This window comes from Micropterus dolomieu, linkage group LG17, assembly GCF_021292245.1.
Source record: "Micropterus dolomieu isolate WLL.071019.BEF.003 ecotype Adirondacks linkage group LG17, ASM2129224v1, whole genome shotgun sequence".
NCBI lineage: Eukaryota > Metazoa > Chordata > Actinopteri > Centrarchiformes > Centrarchidae > Micropterus > Micropterus dolomieu.
The window spans coordinates 29,573,003-29,590,099 of NC_060166.1; the positions used below are offsets into that span (position 1 = coordinate 29,573,003).

The 17,097-nt window shown below is 38.8% G+C and overlaps 1 long non-coding RNA gene across 1 annotated transcript in view; it reads right to left on the reverse strand.

Moving 5' to 3' along the window:
- The window catches only part of LOC123985608, a 51,617-nt gene extending 41,417 nt beyond the window's left edge, over nucleotides 1-10,200 (reverse strand). Inside the window, exon 1 of the long non-coding RNA XR_006828717.1 lies at nucleotides 10,124-10,200. This is a non-coding gene — a long non-coding RNA (uncharacterized LOC123985608). The remainder of the gene's footprint in view (nucleotides 1-10,123) is intronic.
- Nucleotides 10,201-17,097: the final 6,897 nt, after the last annotated feature.

Consider the following 17,097-nt stretch of genomic DNA (forward strand, 5'->3'; position numbering starts at 1 on the left):
GCAGTGATATACCTAAATCCACAGTCCACAGCTATTATAACCACAGGATCACAATGAGAGAACGCCATCTGGGCTCCTCTCAAGGGAGAAAGGACATTACACAAGAGTACACAATGCAGGGGTCATTGTGTAGGATGACAAGGTCCACTGGACCTTTTCCTCTGCAGCTTTAACTCTTCCCTCGAGGCAGGTCAACCCACAATAACATGTTCCATTATAGCTGTAAATGTTTATTTCTGTCAATCTAATGAAATCTCAGCTGCAAACTATTCATCTAGTTTTTGTTAGTAAAGGTATGTGGCTGACCTTTATTTGGATGCCATGACAGCAGAGTATGGACAAACCAAACTTTAGGCATTATATGAAAAATATATCTTAACGCACCTACAATATTGCAGGGCTCCAGACTGCAATCAAATAGTGGCATTTTGCAACCATTTATTTTGCTGGCTACATGTTTTAGCGCTTGTGTGTGCGTAAAGCCTTTTAGATGGGGAAACGATGCTCCGCCTGCATACTCTCTTGGACCTGCGTACTTGCTCTGCGCTCCTCATGTGAACAGACAGACAGACAAAAGCTATATGGGTAGTAACCATGCCAACACTGGACACCAGTGAGTGAATCACTAGTGTTTTTTGTAGGCTATAGGAGCTTTTTGGACTTTTTCTATAGGCCTACATACTCTCATTGTTCTAGCTGTTCAAGTTCAGCAAAGGTGTGTGTTAAGCTTTTTTTATACTTTTGATTTGGCTTTGAATGTGCTACGACTGGTGTAGGCTAATTGTAGGGAGTTTTTACACCTTACTGTGTTCAGATAGGCTACTTAAATGGCCAGTCCCAAATGTTTGAATTTTGTGAGGTGGATAACTTTCTTCCCAGATGAACAAAGAGGCCAAATCCATAGCCTACCTAGTTTGGTAACCATTACGTCAGCAAATAGGGTTAGTTTATAAAATTACTGATCTGGTGGTTTGCGTAAACAGGGTGGCCTGGGATGGTGTCAAATTCCTGGCCTGATTTACTGTGCCAGTCCGCCCCTGGCTGAGGGAGTTTACATGGCTTAGAATTAGCAAAAACACCAACACCATGAACTGTATCTATTGCACTAAATTTGGTATACAACATGCGGGGAAAACCACGTTTGCTGAGGCAACTGGCACCACACAGTTTAAACAACACCTTAATGACGCACAACAGCAGCTTAAAACAAAAAATATCCTAAGACAGATAACACAAATAAAACGGCATCTCCATTCCAGTATGTGCATTTGTTTAAAATGGTCATCCTATGCTCATTTTCGGGTTCATAATTTTATTTAGGGGTTGTACCAGAACAGGTTGGTTTAATTTTCGAAAAACACCATATTTCTATATATTATATATATTATCTTTCATTCTGCACATTGTTGCAGCCCCTCTTTTCAGTAACAACTTTATGTCCATTGACTTTACTAACATTCAGTAAGGAGATTAGGGATGAGGGAGGCAGTGGGTGGACGTCTTGTCACTGTGTTTCTCCACCACTGTTTTTGAGGGCATGCCTGACTAGCCACTAGACAAGTGGCCCTAATCCTCTTCAGTAGAAAACAGCTTCTTTGGTAGAACTATGAAAGTGTGACACATCCACCTGATTTTTTCCTGGTTCTGGTAAGTACTGTGTACTGTACATGCTGACATAGTTTGTCATATTAGACTTGTATGGGCTTGGAGAACATTTATGTGTTACTTTTGTTCTAGTGGAAGGAATGCAAGATGCATGTTAACTGAAGACAAAAAAAGATTTTTCCAGATTTTTAACCCCTAATATTAGTTAAGCTCTAAAAACGATGAATCCTACATATCTCGTGATGCAACTCAATAGCCTCTTTTTTTTAAGACTTTCCCTGCTTGGAAAATGTCATGTCTTTCAAACTCATTGCTGCACTTTATAACGCAGGCTTTCTGTTAAAATGTGTAGTCTCCAAGCACAAGCTGAGATAACTCTGATTTGTCATGATGGTTATTTTCAAGGACTTTACAAAACTCCCTCCAGAACCACAGAAGAAATTATCCAACTCTTCTCACAGGGTGTGTAGTACTCATTTGATTATCTACAGATCCATGGCAACTGGGGAAACTGTATGACACTGATATATGAAACTCCAGAACAGTTACTAAACAGACCTTGTGGTGAGATTATGTCAACTAACTTACCATTTTAGCAGCAGAAGCTATGATGATTCAGATAATCCCATCACAACAAAATATTGTTTGTCTCTCCTCCCGACTGACTACGGGTTTCCAGTAACTGAGGCTTTTTGTCTGTTGCACTCTTTGCAAGTTTCTCTGGGTAGGAGTCTCAGCTAAATAACTAACATGATTTCTAATGCAATTTCTTTGTTACTCTCCAGTTCCTCAGAGAGAGAACAATCTCATGATACAAACATAGTGTGTGTCACATTTATATAATTTTTCTCATGTAAATTTTAATAAACATTATGATCACACTGATTTTAGTTAGAAAAGAGTTGTTGCAAGTGGGAAGTGTAAAGCCAGATAGTTAAATAGACTTAATGGGCCTTGCTGTGTGCAGGGAGTCAGAGGCTGTGACTGTGACATAGTCCACTGGGACTTCACTCCCCTTATTCTGTACGGGGCGCTAGATGTGCCATGCCTTTTATGGTCCTCTGTAATAATTCATGACCCTATACATTGGTAAATCAGAGTGAAGCAGATGAAATGCACAGCGGCGACAGCCATGGTCTTCTAAAATAAACACTGCCACAAAAACTCTTCCAGCATAATGTCTTATGGCTCAGTGACACTAAGGTCATCAAAATAAGCAAGTGCAACCAGGCATCCTAAATGAACTCCCTAAATGGTGGTTTTCAAAAAACGGCTTTCTAAAGTCATTAGTGTTGTAATGGAGCTGCACCCCGCTGTGTTGTGGGCTTTTTTCAAATTAACTATAACAACCATGTTTGGCCTAATGAATCTTGGATGACTTTGCTGCCACATTTTCATTAAAAAGGAGACATCACAGCCATACAGGTCTGTAGAACACAAAAAACACCTCCCTCTAAACAATGATGTTGTCTCTGCTTTAAAGAAATGTTTTGCTATACAGTCATATCAACATCATTAAATTATAGTATTTTAAAAAGTCAAATCTACAAAGTACCTCTATATAACAGATACAAATAAAATTGAGCTAATGTGAATACATAACAAGGTATGCAAGGAACAAATGTAATCAATTAAAGACTACTGTAGAAGTGATTATTCATTAATTTAATCTCCTCTTTGACACTTAACTGTTCCCACCTAGAAAAATAGTACTGCTTTACAACAAAGCAATAGTGCCATCTAGTGTCATGAGAAATGTGGACATGTCCTCACTGGCTCAGCATTTTACTAAAAGAAGCCATCTCAAAAAACTAATATGATTTCAGAAGAGAGAAAAGGTGGCTATGTCAATGGTAAAAAAAATCATTATCAACGATACAGTATTGTCCATTCTGGCATGAAGTGGCATGAAGTCTTCATTCTTATTATTTATTATATCTTGTAATATTGCTATTGTATAATCAGAATGATACTACCAGCATGTTTCATTAAGTAACTCACAACAAATACTACATGCAGAAAGGTGCTGATCACATAAAAAAAAAGAGGAAAACATGTTACACAGAGCTATATATAGATTAAACTTTACTAGATAATGTTTCTGCCACCTGATTTTCTTTCAGATCATCCCATGTCTGCCCACACTGCTTTAATAACAGCTTCTTGTCCACTTCAAAAATAAAGGTATATTAATAACATGGCTATGCAGGAATAACAATATTATAGTGTCATAGTTAGGTGCGCAGACATGAGCAGGCAGCAAGTTACGCGAATGCCTTTTCTCAATTAAGTTGTCTTGGAAGGAGTTGTGGGACATGGAAGCAGTTCGAACCATCTCCCAAAAACCTTATCCAATGGTACGGCAAATACCCTATGTTCCCATTGTGTCCATCTCCAGCAAACCTGAGGCACATTCTTGTCAGCTGCAAGTGCCAGCTACGCCCGTAGAGCAATCTGACAGCCATAAACGGCCTGCCTCCTCAGTCACTCCATCCTGCATCTGAAAGAGTGTTTGTCCATGAAGGTCCTGGAACAGAGGTTCTGCTTTCCATCTGAGATGATGCAGAACAAAAAGGCTGGAAAACTGAGGTTTGCCCAGTGAAAGATGGCTGTAGAAGCTACTACCAAGCTGCTTATGGACATAGGAATCTGAGACCAGGCCTAATGTTAAGCCATCAAAGCCCTCTTTGGTGCGGTAGAAAGGACAAGCAAGTGGCTCTGGATTAAGAGGAGATGTGATGACATCAAGTGTAGTGAGCTCATTAGTGAAACACTGAGGAAAGACAACACCAACTTGAAAACCCTGAGATGTCATCATTGCTTCCACTTGTAACAGCAAGGGCTCAAGGTATGTGCAACACATAAGGGATTGCATCACTTACTCCTAAGTAGAATCATTCAGGTCCTGGTACATAATATTGCCTTATTTATACGCCAGATATCCAATCGGTATTCTGTATTGCTAGATATCAGGATTTTAGGTGCTGGAATCTGCATCGTTAACAATAACAAAAGGTCAAATTGTAACATCAAGATATCTTCACAAATACGTTCACATTTGACTGTAGAAGCATTGAGACAGACAGATAGGCAAGGTTCCGTAGCTTATCAATACTTATGGGTTGTGCCAAATGAGCCAGGACTCCCATTCATTTTTGAATTTTTCTGTTCTTTCAGAAAGGCTTAAGTTCCCTTTCCTCTCTGCCACCACACTTCCACTTTGAATATCTGCCATGCTCTCTCAAGGTTTCAAATGTAGGTTTCCCCAGGTCACGATGGGGTCAATTGCTGAGCTAAAGTAAGCTAAAGGTGACATCCTGTGACTCTCCAAAATAGTAGGTCAGACTCTGTCTCTCCTCTCTGCCTGCTTGGTCAACTGACTGAAGCAGCTGTCTTGATAAGGATGCGCTGCTATCCATTTGTTAAGCAACCCCAGATAGAGATTATCTTTATTTTGTTTCATTACAGACAGGCTGACCGGCTCTATGTAGAAAGTGTTGCATGTGGCTTGAATTACACACAACGTGATTTAGGTTAACGTAGGTAAGCGCAGTGTCTTGATTTGAACCAATATCCAATAGACTCTTCACACATGTATTGAGGGGTGAACAATAACCTTATTTGGAAACATAGTAATTCTCTGTAGGTCTAGGAAGGATAGCCTAAATAGCCCCAGACAGTAGTACCCTTCAGATTTGGTGTATGCTGACAATGTGTCTCCTTGGCCTGAGTCTCAATAAACAATGCCGTGTAAATCTTTATCAGTATTCAAAACATCTTCAACATACCTGAACCTGGCACACTGTATTTCCATAACATTTGGCAACAAATTTAAAACACTTAATGCAAAATGGGTACTGTGATAGTGAACAAGAATTATACTTGACTGTTATGTAACAATATAATGCATTAAAAAGGTTTGCAGCAGCTCTTATGATGCTTTATTAATATGTGTATTAATGATATGGGCTTTGCATGAAGTGACACAGTTTACTATTATATGTGCTGTTAGTTTAACACCAAAATATAGAACAACAACAAACAAAACAGTACTTACAGAAGAAAAAAATGACCATTGCCAGTGTAATGAGTCTCTCAATATTCCTACTTGCAGATTTGGCCATTTTTCATTGAGTAAATGTAAAACACTACACCTAATAGAATCTGTCAAACTATACTTTCTCATAGTGGACTTAAATACATTAGTGTCTTCATTGCCAGGTCACTCTGTTACTCATAGATTCAATATCCATTTATTCTTGGTAATAAAAAAAAATCAATTTGCAAGGTGGTTGGCAGGCTTCCACAGCTGCTGATAAGGCGGAGTTGTCTGTTGGCACATTACAAGCAGCTGAAGTGCCTCCAGTGCTGTACCTAGGGTGCAGTGTATCTGAGAAATTACTTGCATATCATTCACATTGATTGTTTAATCAGAGATCGTGACTTCGCAGAATTACACATGTATGAGAGTTTGTATGAGAGTTTAATGTGATGCCACATGAACAGTATCAACAACACACTTTCTATTTCAGGCATTTTCATGATCACGATCTTTCCCAAAACAAATAGTGAAAGTATGAAGGGAACAGCAAGGGGCTATAGTGTGTTTACAATAAATTGTCAGTATACTATATGATGGCTTAATCTAGAAATCAAACAAACTGAGTGCCGAGGGTGTTACAGTAAAATTGTTAAATCAATTAAAGTGACCAGACGAGAAAAGCCATTATATAAAAGTATAAATGTTTATCTAACAGTACAGTACCGTCTTTATTCACTTAAAAAAGCAGTTTCTCGGTTATGTAATCTAAAGCCCTGTGGGACTAACCCGTTTTTTTAATGTCTGTTGGATGATGGCATTGCATTTTAATTGGTGTTTATGCAGCTACTTCACTTCATTTTAACTGGCCACCCATTTTTTTTCCCCCCACGAAGGAGGGGACCACACCTGTGCAATGTTCATGATGAATTATTTAAATTGAGATGAGTTACCGCTTGGACAGACAATTTGTTCTATTAATCAAACAAAAAGAACAATCTGTTTGACTGATTGGATTTACAACAATGTAACAAACATTATTTTTGCCGTTAAATATAAAACAAAAAAACATCACATAGCATTCTAAAAACATGACAGTTATGTATGTTACTCTTGAATTTCACAAAGCTCACATGAACATGGCAACTACTGTATATAAAAAGGTATTTTTCTCTGACACTAATGTGACTTAATATTTGCATCTGGCATAGCAAATTATAAGCATACGGGACAACCTCACTCTCCTGCCTGTGTCTCTATAGCACATAGTTCACCGTGACAAGAATACCATATCCTCAGCATAGAAGGCACAGAAGCATGAGAAGCATAAAAGCTAATAACCAGATGTTGGGCACAAGGAAACTCTTACCTTTTCCACAAACTACAGCGAAGTACAAATAATAAGTAAAGTAAAACCTTTCCTCAATTAAGTTGTCTTGGAAGGAGTTGTGGGACATAGAAGCAGTTCGAACCATCTCCCAAAAACCTCATCCAATGGTACGTCAAATACCCTACGTTCCCACTCTGTCCATCTCCAGCAAACCTGAAGCACATTCTTGTCAGCTGCAAAATAAGCATTACACAAGACCGCACTTGGTACTTTTTAAGCATGCAAATAAACTTTGACATTGAAAACCACTAGTGGTAAGCACATCACTCTTTGCAATACTCGTATACGTATAACCTGTGTAACTGACAGCAACCTGCTGTTTTTACAAGTTGTACTATGCACTCTCTGGATGATGATTCACCTCCGTAAGCTAGTTATCAAGCTAGCTAGCCTATTGTTAAAAGCCATGTTACTTCACGTTAAAAGCCATGAGCTATGAGCTGTAATGTTTTCTATACATTTGTCGCTCATGGCAAAGTTTCTAACGTGTTGCTACTGAGCACATGAGATTAGACAACACTGGACAATTTCATACTTTCTAAACAGTTTTATCTATGCGTGAGGTGGCGGCAAATACGCGTTTATATGAGTTTTGTGAGGTGTTGGATTATTGGAAACTTTATAAACTTTGTGAAACGCCGTCTACTACAAAATTGTTATTATTGGTTACATCATGTAAATTCGGCAAAATTAATGCATGAAGTTATTCCGTTTTTTTGTATATACACACACTGTATATTAGTGTCGTTTTGTCCCGGTGTGTTGCAGTACCGGCGTGTAAGCTACTCTGTCACTAGATAAATGATATGTCTTGTTAACAGCTGATCAGCTGCTCAGTTGACTGCTCGCACGAGGCTGTGCACACAGTTATTTCTTACTGTATATATACCCGTTTGATCCATAACAGAACTTGATTTCTGTGGAACTTTCTGTTGCTGCAGCAGAAACACTTTAAATTATGTTTTTCAAAGCGGTATTCATTTTATTGTCTTGATCATTAATTAGCATGTGCTTAAAACAACACCGAGCTTAATTTAAGCGCTGATAGCTAAATAAGAGGCTTTTAGTAATCTTGCGATTTATAATCAATCGTTTCAATAATCGACAGATTAATCGAAATAGTCGTTAGTTGCAACCCTAATGCAATGTGCAGACTAATGGATAAACGGATCAGAAAATAAATGGATAGATAAATGAATTAACAGAAAACATACTGTCAACGCATTGATGAATTACAAATGAACCAAATGAACAATTAAAAAAAAAAACTGTATTAACCAACAAACAGCTACATAGCCTATGCAAATTACTAACACTACCTTACAGTTCATTACTTAATGTAATGGAAACATACTATTTTGCATGTAATTCTTTATATTGTCATGTGTTTCCTGATTGCTATAGAGTTCCACTGAGTTACAAATACTAGAGTTGAAAAGGTCATATATGGTATTGTTTCTGTATGAATATGCTGTATGAGCTAGGTTCCTGTGGTGAAGCAGACACGACAAGTAGGTGGTAGACTATGCGGTTGCACCCTACCTGTGTACCTGTGTGCTTTGTGTATAAAAGATAGGCAGCAGAAAGTGGAAACACCCCTTTTAGCCTAAAACTTGCTTGAAGGTTTATTGTGCCCGCTGGCACAAGTGTTAAATAAAACCAGACAGACACACTGTTTTTTTAGTTCTTTATCATAGACATTCCCACCACAGTACATTAAGTATCCTGTTGGTATGCCGTGGGAGTCCAGTGTGTGCTTGTAACCACGATTCTTCCGAGTGAGTGTGAGAGTTGGAAATGATAAACCTGCCAGCCCTAACATGGTCACTGGTAATGTTAAAATACATTAAAAATACACTTTTCCTGCTGAACCCTGGCTGCCCAAAATGACTCCACCCAGTCCTCCACTCTAATGTACATCATGAAAGCATTACTGACAAATAAGTTAAAAGATGTAATTGATGTGCAGTTCTCAGTGCAAAACCATTAAACAAAACTTATCAAGTTTCAGGCTTGTAGCTCAAGAGTTTGGGGGCCTCCTTTCTTTATCTTTTAAATACATTTAACTTTAACTTATGGTAGAAGTGGGAGTACTTCTCAGTTCCTATCTAACAAAAAAAGCAGTTATACAGACACACACACATATATATATATTTTGTCAAATCACAAACTGTAAAACTCATTATTCCAAATGGTAGATGAATGATTTGATATTTGTTTTTATGGATGGCTCTAGTAATCTCATAGTCTGGCACTTGTCCTCTCCTGTCCTCCCACACGATTCACCCTGGCATATGCCACAGCTGAGGCCCATTAATCAGAGCTCATTTTATAAAGGCTGAATACACTACTCCCAATTCTCGTGCATTAACCTTGTTCCTGCCCCTTACCACCCCTGAAAGTTGGCATTAGTGTGCTGTGTGTGTGTATGTGTTTGTGTGTGTGCGCGCGCATGCACGTGTGCATGTGTATATATTTTGAGCCCTTGTCACTTGTTAGGGTAGCAATTCCTGCTATGCTATAAATAAAACCAGTCACGGGGAGGGATGGAAGCCAGTGGAGTGCTTTGACAGCAGAGGGCATAGTGGCCTTGTCTCCCTAGGATACCAGGATTAAATCTGGTCTACAAACTGGAAGCTTACTGCATACCTAATATACTGTACCTTTGCGCATTATAAACCTGAATGCAGTCGTTATAGTGCTGGTCGATTAATTGAAAAGCAATCAAAAGGGAAATTCAGACCCTTTAAACGTCGTAATTTTGCCATGTTGGTTATTTAATCCTTTTAATATTTTCCCCACTGTGAGTTCATGTACTTTCCCCTTAAAAACATACTACACCATGTGTAGTCACATGAGTCCGCCCCCTCCAACCCTGCTCAGCTTCCACACCAGTCTGAAACTCGAGGGGAGATGTTAGCTAGCACTAACCGCCGTCACTTTCCAGCAGGCAGACTTTCCAAAAGGCAGACTTTTATCAACGGACACACAGTGACCTCCACTGTACATTTACTGCCAGACTGACAAACATACTTGCTTACTTGCAACCAAACTAAGAAGAAACACAGTAGAAAACATTTGATTCTTACCTTGACCCTGAGCATCCGGTAAGCGACCACAGAGAATAAGGAGGAGCTGGAAGGTGGAAAGAGGCACACCCACTCTAAGCACTCTGCATCCCACATTGCTCTGGCTCCTTACGGCCATGGCACCATTGGATACTGTATTAAGATACAGACAAGCATTTCCATGTTCTTTATATAGTTGTGGAAAAAGGCCCATTAAACATATGTTCATGAGGCCAGGCAGAAAAGAAAGAAAATCATCTGGAAGATATTTAATTCAACAATTTTATCCTTTTCATTTCTGCAACTTTACTGGTTGTATAATGTTTACTTTATGGTGGGAAGAAATACGATATCTTGAAAAAAACAGATAAAATAGAAATACATATTGATCTTTACTGGTGTACTAGTATGCTTTGCCTCTAATGCCAATTTAAATTTGGGGGATTACCAAAACTTCTTGCCAGCATAGATAGAGTACGTTTTCAAAAAATCCATCACTCTGGAACAAGCTCCCTCTTGCCATCCGCTCTGCCTCCCCTTTAATAACCTTTAAAAACCAGCTTAACACACACCTCTTCACTGAGGCCTATGGGCTTTAATCTCCCCTGGCCTCACACCTCTTACCCCCCCACCCCCAAGCGTCCTTGGTTTTGTGAAAGGCGCTATATAAATCAAAGTTATTATCATTATTATTATTATTACTTGAGCTTTGCCCACATTTTATTTTATGCTGTTTTCCCAGTAAAGACAGCAGTGTATTTACACTGAGAAACAAAGAAAAAAACATAAAATGTGGGCAAAGCTCCATCCTGTCACTGTAATAACTGGTGCATACTGTGTGGCAAAGTTTACTAAGTGCAATCAGTCAACCTGACATTTCATAACAGGCTTCCAAAGGAAGAATGAAATCAATAGACCTATACTTTTTACGCACTCATTTATTTTCACATCTTGACACCCAAGAAAGAGATTAATTATTTGGCACCATTGCATCATTGGACACGTAAAGAAGACCAATTTGCTGTGTCTTCAAATACCAAAAAAAAACAAAAACACCATTCAAACAACAGGCATTATGTTTGATCACAAACCATTACATCTCATCGACAATTTCTTACTCTACAGTCTAGCAGCATACTGCTTTTACCACCATTCAACAATGGTAAATAAATTAGTAATGAATACTTTATGGTATTAAAATCTCTAATCAAAATACTACAATTATCAAACACTGCTTTCAAATATCAAAGCCTGTGTGAAATTGTGATTATGTAACTTTCTTACGCAGCACTTAAGTTTTATGGAGTCATAGGAGTGCCATAAAAAAGAATAAGTCTGCAAAGAATAAGAAAATAAATGTGCAACTATAAAGAGGAATAAATGAAAGAATAAATAAGTAGGTCTAAATACAACAAAATGTTGAAATATAAAGTAAATAAAATAATAAATGTGCAAACAATGGTCGAATAGTTCCCAGTGACTATGTTTAAAATGCCCATAACTACCAAAAACATTACTGCGAGCTGACAGTACATTTCACATCATGTACTCATCATCTACTGTATATAATTTTATTTTTCCATTCATTATATTTGGATCATGGAGTTATACACTCACAGCAGAATATTATTCAGAGCTGAAAACCCTTTTTACTTTAACAAAATTAATATTCAGAGGGAAAAACACTGGTCACAAAACATCTTTAAGCAAGAATATGTCCTTCATGTGACATGCTGATCAAACTTAATACAGGTACATAAAGAGTTAACTTTAAACAATGAAGATGGCTGACCACAATTTATCTACATACATTCCTTTGAAGTTTGTAACTAACTTTTGAAATATGGGGTAAAAACATTAAGCGAGTCGCAGAAAAAGACAGTCTAAAATATAGTGCAAGTCTTAAGCAAGTTCAGTTTTGTCTAACAAAAAAATCATGAAGAACTCTTGGGGGGTAAGGGTGTAAACTCTCTTTACACCCTTAACCCCCAAACACACACTCCCCGACACACACATACTACCTGAACTGTATCTGCACCTCCGTGTGGTGTTTCTGCTTTATCTCCCACAAACAAGTCCAGCTCCCACGGCTGCTTGAGTAAATTTCTTCCCTTCGCCTCGGTGTACACTCACAACTGGCACAGCTCTCTTCCCTTTCATCGGCCAAATAGCCCATCTGTAAAGACAGAGGGAGGGAAGCAAAAAAGAGAAGAGGAGAGGAAAACCAATGGATGGGAATGAGAAGAAAAGGAAAAGAGAGACAGATTGCTTTGATAATGTAGATTGTCAGGAGCTGCATTCTTGGTAAGCCAATGTGCACAGAGTAAAAATCGCAGAGTTAAACTAATTTGATTTCACATTCCCTCAGTGCTGCCGTTTCCTTTTCTATTCATTTGTTCGCATTTCAGCTTTTGAGCGCCAAATCAAAAGCCTGGCTGCTGTACACTTAAATCACAATCTATGTAGGATCTTATTGAAGCGCTAGACACTGTCCCTTATAGCATTTCAATGCACAAAGTAATACAAAACATTTCAAATTCACAATAAGCACAAAAACCAAGTATTGGGGGAAAATGCTTCTCTTTATCAAAGGATGGGAGCAGGATAGATGTCAGAAGCCGCTGCTTTCAATAAATAGAAAACTAAGACAGTAAAATAGTGGTAATAACACAATGCAGCAAAAATCTAGAGATAGATGAGCCAGGCCGATAGACCAGCCAATATTGTCTTATCGTAGATATAGCAGTATCTGCGTATGTGTTGGCCAATAAGCAAGTTATTACAGTACAGAAATGCCAAAGTTATGTTTGAGAAGTTATGTTAGAATATGATATGTTTCAGAATTTATAAAGTGCCCCCATTACATAATTTCTGTACCAGAACTGAATAACAGGCAATATATCATTCTCTGTTTTTTTAAACTCTCAAATATCAATGCCTCCTGTTCAAAATACTTTCCAAGATGACAATAACTAAGCCAAACCTTGATGGGTCAAGTCCCTACCCTGAACAACTTATGTTAGTGTCCTTTTGCAAGGCATTAATTATCAACTACTCTAATGGAGCTGCTCAATAGAAAAGGGCTGACTGTGGTTAGATTGGGTAGCTAAATTCCAGCACAGATTAGGCCTATTTCAGTCATTTGTCAGTTGCCTCATATTGTTTTATTTATATAAAAGGATAACAATATGCTATTGTCTGGACTTGTTTTACTGCTGATAAATGTCTGTAACTCTCAGTCAGCATTATTTGACCAACGGCTTCAGCAGTGTTTTTAATGTAATTGAGCTATTTTAAAGTTTAAGTCCATATCACTGAGGTGTTGACATTATTTCGGCAACCGAGTAACTAAGTCACTGCCCTTGAGACAGGAAGGTCAAAGCAGAGAAGAGCACAGCTAGATACCCTGGAGACTGTAAGAATTTAGCAACTTTCACAAAACACATAAGCTGACGCAGGGACTTTAACCCGGGTCTACTGCTGAAGGACTCTCCTTGCTGACTACACATCCTGCTGTCCAAAAGGTACATTAGTCATATGTCACCATCGCATTTTGAATTCACTGATACTTTCCATGTCACATTTCAATTCCAGTTCTAATTATAGTAGTCACAAAACATGCAAGCCTGAATTAAACATAATCAAAAATATCAATGCTGAGTGGCATTAGTCAGTTCATAATGTGACCCCTCTCAAAACTGCTCACTTGGTTGATGGGAGAACACCAGGGAATACCAGGTGCTTTAAGCTTTTACACTTCGCTATACAAACAGCAGAGCTGCTTCCTCAGTGGAGATGGTTTAGAAATGCATCTTGTGCCTACACTCTGAAATAAATATTATATAATTATGTTATTATTAAATATAATTAATAAAGGGGGTGACAGTCTGTGGGTCGCCGGTTCCAAGATAGTCTATTGCTAAATGTGCCACTGAGCAAGGCCCCGATCCCCTAACTGCTCCCTGGCTGCTGCACAATGGCTGCCCACTGCTCCTAATTAGGAGCAAGGTCCAAGAGGTTTCCATCTTGATATTCATTCACTCTGTCAGAATATCAACCTTAAATTCCTGAATCATTCGGTTTTCAACACCAAGTTCAAAATCAGGCAGAGGAGAGTTTTCACTGGTGTTATCCTGCACCAGATTAACAAGACTGTCTACAGCAGTCAGTCCTCTAATCTTCTTGAAAGCAACCCTGTCCCTAACTCTCTGCAGCAGCTCGCCCCAGCTCTGCTCCCTTGCCATCTGCATATTCTCACCAAGGTAAACTCCCAAAACTTTAACCATTCTCTCAACCCTGTGAAAATTCCATCTGTTAGGGGTGTGTGTAACAAGCCTCCGAAAAAGGAGATTTCTGATTTGCATATATTAACCCTGGCCCCCAAATTCCTCTCCTAAGTATGTAGATGTTCAACAACTTTATCTACACCCAGCTCAGTCTGGATTATAACGTTGATGTCATCTGCGTACAGAAAGACCTTGGTTTCTCTGCCAAGTGGAGTGTGGATTCCATTGATTCCACCGTCTCCCAAATAAACTAAATATAAATCAAAGTGATTAAGCCAGTTGTTAAAGTTTTGGGAGTAAGCCTAGTATACTTTGAAAAACTGATAACAGAACCAGAGCCAGCTGCTGCTTGAAGCCCCTGTATAACTCCCCAGACAAACTGTCTATGCCTGGGGCCTGTACCACGAAGCGAGTTCAACATAACCAGGACATCTTTACGTGATCTGGCTTCACTAACCTTAACAATTTTGATCGTGATAAGCAGTCCCATGAAGCTGGTTATCAACGCGGTAAGTCAACTCAGGGTTTCCCAATCTAGCCGTGAGTGCGTTTACATAAAAGAGGCGGTGTTAGTAGCAGATGACCAGTCGCAGACATGAACAAGTCCACCGGCAATAGAGCAGCATATTTTACAAACGAAGAGCAAACTGTAATGTTGCTGAAATACGGCATAGTCTAAGTAGCACAGCTGCAGCTGACACATGCATGGAGACAGAAAATCGCCGACAGTCTGAATGCCAAAATGAACAGGCATAGTCTATAATAGCCTAATGTGTTGTTTTGATGTGTTCTTTTGGTTTTATGAAAATATTAGCTATATATTTGAGCTTTGCTGTGTGTCAGCATTTCCACAAGGCTTTCAATCAGTCTCTGTAGGTTCATAATGCTATACAAAAGTTTCTCCGTATTGCCACAGCAAACAAAGGCAGGTTATAAAACATAGCCAAACAAAAATCTGTGGGATCTCCTAAAGATGATGATGTCATTTTTCAAGAGAGCTGATTGGTCAGAAGGCGGTGTTTCATCGAGTTGATCTCTTATCTGGAACACAACCTGCTTTGGATCAGGTTAGCTGTTCAGCATAAGTTAACATGGCAATCTACCCTGGTAAGAAGTGAACCACCGTCGTGGTACTAAAAACCCAGGGTTAACCCTGTAGTTAGCTCAAATCCTGCTTCATAGTACAGGCACCTGGATTCTTGTTATTTTTCAACTCCTCGATGGCAGCCTCCACCTCCTGTAGAGTGATAGGTGCATCGCAGCAAACACGTTCCTCTAGGTTGATATGGCCGTAAGCAACAGAAAGCTCCACAAAAAGGCTCTTTATAGATGTCCACCACCTTCATGAACAGCCATGTTCATTTACATACACCAACCACACAAATTACACCAGGGAGCAAGCCATTCATTTATTTTGCTTGCTTTTGTTAAATTTTTAACTCTGCAAACTTTAGTGACATTGTGATGTCTTGGCTGTGTCCTAATCGGTTAGAACAGACTATATACTGGCCTGCATCAAAGGTCTCTTTGGGTCCCCCAAAGTTTCATTGTTCTACATAGATAAGGCAAATTACCATGTTTTTTTTACCAAAGCTATCACATACAAACACAGAGCAAAGACTAACATTACTTAGGCCTAGTTAGCATCGTTATGGATAACAAGTTAGTGTTTTTAGTTGGGTAAATTCTAACTTACATAGCAAGGCTTAGCTTTATCTTAAGACAACACAACTGTTAGAAGGACACAGCTCAGAAAACATATGATCGATGGTTAAAGTTTATTAATCTTGTAGCAAGCCAGTTTCCAATAAAGTTTCCAGTATTTAGGGTGTCAAAACAGCTTGCAGCACTGAAAAACATCTGGGGCACTGAGCTGTCACTAAAAAACTAACTAGCCAACGGGGATGCACCCCTTAAAAAACAGCCAACTAGAGAAGTTTGTGTAAGAACTGCAAACAAAAAGTCAGGCTGCACAAATGAGAGAGCTGGCAGCGTGACTGCAAAGCAGACAGTGAGAGCAAAAATCTGATCAGTGACAAAAGAAGCAGAGGGAACTGTAAACATAAGAAGTTATTATCAAAAAAGTAAAAGACCTTAATAATTTTTGTTTGACTAAATTGGCACAAATCTAAATCCATACAAGTAGATTCATATTCAGATTGTGCCACATGGCTAAGCCCTAGTAGTTGTGTCTTTTCAAAGGCAAAAACAAATACATAAAAACAAAATGTTGGCAAATAGTACCATACAAAAGTCTATAGATGACATGAAAACACCTGACATCAGCAGAAATCCAAACATTGAAAACTTGTTTTCAGTCATCTCATTTATGGCATTAGTTGCACCTGTGCTTTTCCTCAATAGAGTCTCCACACTTGCCATAAACTTGATGCTAGCCAATAGTAAATCCATAGAGCTAGGAACTAACGTTATAGCTACAATACTGACATGGGCAGAATATAGGCATAACGTTATTGTTTGCCTGGAATCCGTTAACGTTAGCTCAGTTGTTGATTAGGGATTTCCACTGCAGTTCAGACTCACTGATAGTTTGTGCTTTTAAAGTAACTTAGATAGTATTAGCATAACTAACGTTACAGAGGCAACTTAACCATTAATTTCTCTGAAAGGCAGAAATGTATTTTCGTGTTCAATCAAGGGCAATATTAACAGATAACCGTTGAAACGTCCAACAGAACTTCACCTGCT